At 46.9% G+C, this 2571-nt stretch overlaps 1 protein-coding gene across 1 annotated transcript in view; it reads left to right on the plus strand.

Moving 5' to 3' along the window:
• The first annotated feature begins 1965 nt into the window (after positions 1-1965).
• SRSF3 (serine and arginine rich splicing factor 3) overlaps positions 1966-2571 on the plus strand; it is a 6521-nt gene continuing 5915 nt past the window's right edge. Inside the window, exon 1 of the mRNA XM_007467272.1 lies at positions 1966-2087. The gene's annotated coding sequence lies outside the window, so the exon portion shown is untranslated. The remainder of the gene's footprint in view (positions 2088-2571) is intronic.

Raw genomic sequence — 2571 nt, forward strand, 5'->3', positions numbered from 1 at the left:
GAGAAGCCACCACAATGCGAAGCCCGCGCACAGCAACAAAGACTAGCCTCTGCTCGCTTCAACTAGAGAAAGCCCGCATACAGCAACAAAGATGCAACACAGCCAAAAATAAAATATAATAAGTTAAAAAAAAAGAGTGCTCCATTGAAAGATGCATGCTAGACTAGCATTATATGCACAAACAACAACAACAAAAACAGGAAAAATGGTGGGAAAGAATGGGATACTAAAGAATGAGATGTGAAAAGAACACAGCATTTTTTTGAGCAAATATTGTGCCAGCTTATTTACATACATAATTTCTTTTAATTAATTAAATAATTAAACAAATAAGTTTTTATCACCTACTGTGTGTCAGGCTTGTTTCCAGGCCCTGGGGATGCAGGTGTGACCGCAATAGACCAAAGTTGAAGTTCCTGTGAGGGTAGACAGCACATAACAACCCTGCATTGATGTAATTATCCCATTTTACAGAGAAGTAAGTAATCTTGAGAGAGGGTAAGGGACTCTTCTCCAGACACTTTAGCAGTAAGTAGCAGCAGTGCTGTGGTCCAAATCTAGGACTGTCTGACTTCAAAAAGGCTTCGCTTTGATAGAAGGAAATAAAAAGAGAAAAACTTACAGAGCAGGAGGGGAGCAAATCAAAGCAAATATAAGTGAGCCAGAAGAGAAAACAATTACAGAAGGAAAGAAAAGAAGAGAAACAGAAAGGTTTTGCTAGAATCCCTTACCTGGGAAACACCCCAGGGTAAGCCCAGCTCAGGGCCTGGCTCAACAACTGCAGTTCCCATTCCCCCTCTTTCCTTGGGAGTATGAAATCCCCATTTTACAGGTGAAAACTAAGGCTCAGAGGCATTAAATCTTTGTATTTTTCCCCCACTATGGATAAATCTTTTACAGGAACAATAAGAGAATATCTGGGAGAAACAAAACAAGTAAATAATTGGTATATCTTTCAGCTAATGGTGGAAAAATACAAGTTATCGTTTCTCTTGAGAGCAGATTTAAATAAGTTTTAGCAATAAGTCAGACTTTACTGAAAGAGGGTAGGGAACACCAGCAAAACTGAACTCACTGTTCCGGCGAAGGAGATGTTGGTGATTTTTCTGACACCATCGCGGTATTTCTCTCCCAATAGTTAATCTTGTGGCTCGTTTTTTTTTAGGTGAAGTGGGAAACAGAGGAAGGTGTGAGGGACCCATGGACCCCACCCCTGCCCCCGGTGCGGGGGTGGGGGGCTGAATTTAAATTCAATCTTCTTCAGGAACTTCCTTGTACTTCTACTTGCTAAAGGTGACAGTTTCCGCATGGCCTGACCGGTCTCATTTGCGTTTGCGTTTCTATTAAACATTTCAAGAGTCCAGGATGATGCCCCATCGTCTCCGCCAAATCCTGCAGTTTGGGTGAGGGGTGGGAAACCAGTGAGAGTTCGGCGGACTTTCCAGGTTTGGGCTTTTCCCCAAGTGTGGGACCCCGCTCGGCACAATCTGGTGGCAGCTCGCTCACAAACAGCTCCTTGACCTTGGGAGCAATTCCGAAGCACGTTTGTAAACCTGACGGTCTTAGTTCCAGCCTCACCGCTCACGAGGATGAAGTAATCAGTGAATTCATCTAATACTTTAAACTTATTAGGAGCAAAACGCTCTATCAGTGTTTGGGAGTGACGGCGGAGGTGTCATTAAACCCCAGCCTATTTGGATGTGAGGGACAGGGGACTGAGAATAACTCAGAGGTCAGCAACTGGGGAATTACACCCGAGGGAGCTCCGGGCCTGAGACAACCTGAGCCTGACGGGGCTAGCCTCCACAGACAAGGCGGTACAACCAGAGCGCGCTCCCAGCAACCGCTGTTCTCGCTGAGTTTGTAGCCATTACGTCACAGCCTCCTCCGCCCCTCATTGGGTGAGCCCGTCCAGTCATGTGACTCCAGCATGGCCTATAAATAAGGGCGAGGAGACGGCGGTGAGCCGCCATTTCGTGGACGACGGGCGCGGGAGAGCATCTCTGTGTGCCAGGCGCGAGGGGACCAGGAAGACCCAGCCGAAGGTGTGTGGATTTGAGCCTACGCGTTTCTAACCCGAGATCTCGGTAAGTGACCAGCGACTAAAGGAATGAGGTGGGAAATGGGCCTTAACGGGACCGAAGTGGGGCTAGGCCCAATGGCGGCGCCAGATTGAGACAAAGAGACGCTGCCGCCATTTTGTGACGTTCAGCACGGGGCGGTGGCGGGGGCCCCCGGCCCCTCGGAGGATATATCCAGGTCTCAAAGTGGAGGTATTTATAATTCTTCACTGGGGGCGTGAACCGGAAAGTGGGATTGCCCGAGAGTTGAGGCGAAGGAGGACTCGGTAGTCCGTCGTACTCCGGGCCGCGGCTTTTCAATTTATGGCGCCTTTTTTTTTTTAGGCCCCGCGTTTTCTTAGGTATGCTCATGATTTTTTTCCTCAAGTCAGTAATCAAGATTGGGCCTTTCGATCCATCCCTAGTAAATGATTTCTGTACTCATCTTCATTTTTATGTTCTTTTAACTTGTTATAGTCTGAACCCAATCACTTTTTTTTTTTTTAAACCG

This window comes from Lipotes vexillifer, unplaced genomic scaffold (assembly GCF_000442215.2).
Source record: "Lipotes vexillifer unplaced genomic scaffold, Lipotes_vexillifer_v1.1 scaffold528, whole genome shotgun sequence".
In the NCBI taxonomy this organism is placed as follows: Eukaryota; Metazoa; Chordata; class Mammalia; order Artiodactyla; family Lipotidae; genus Lipotes; species Lipotes vexillifer.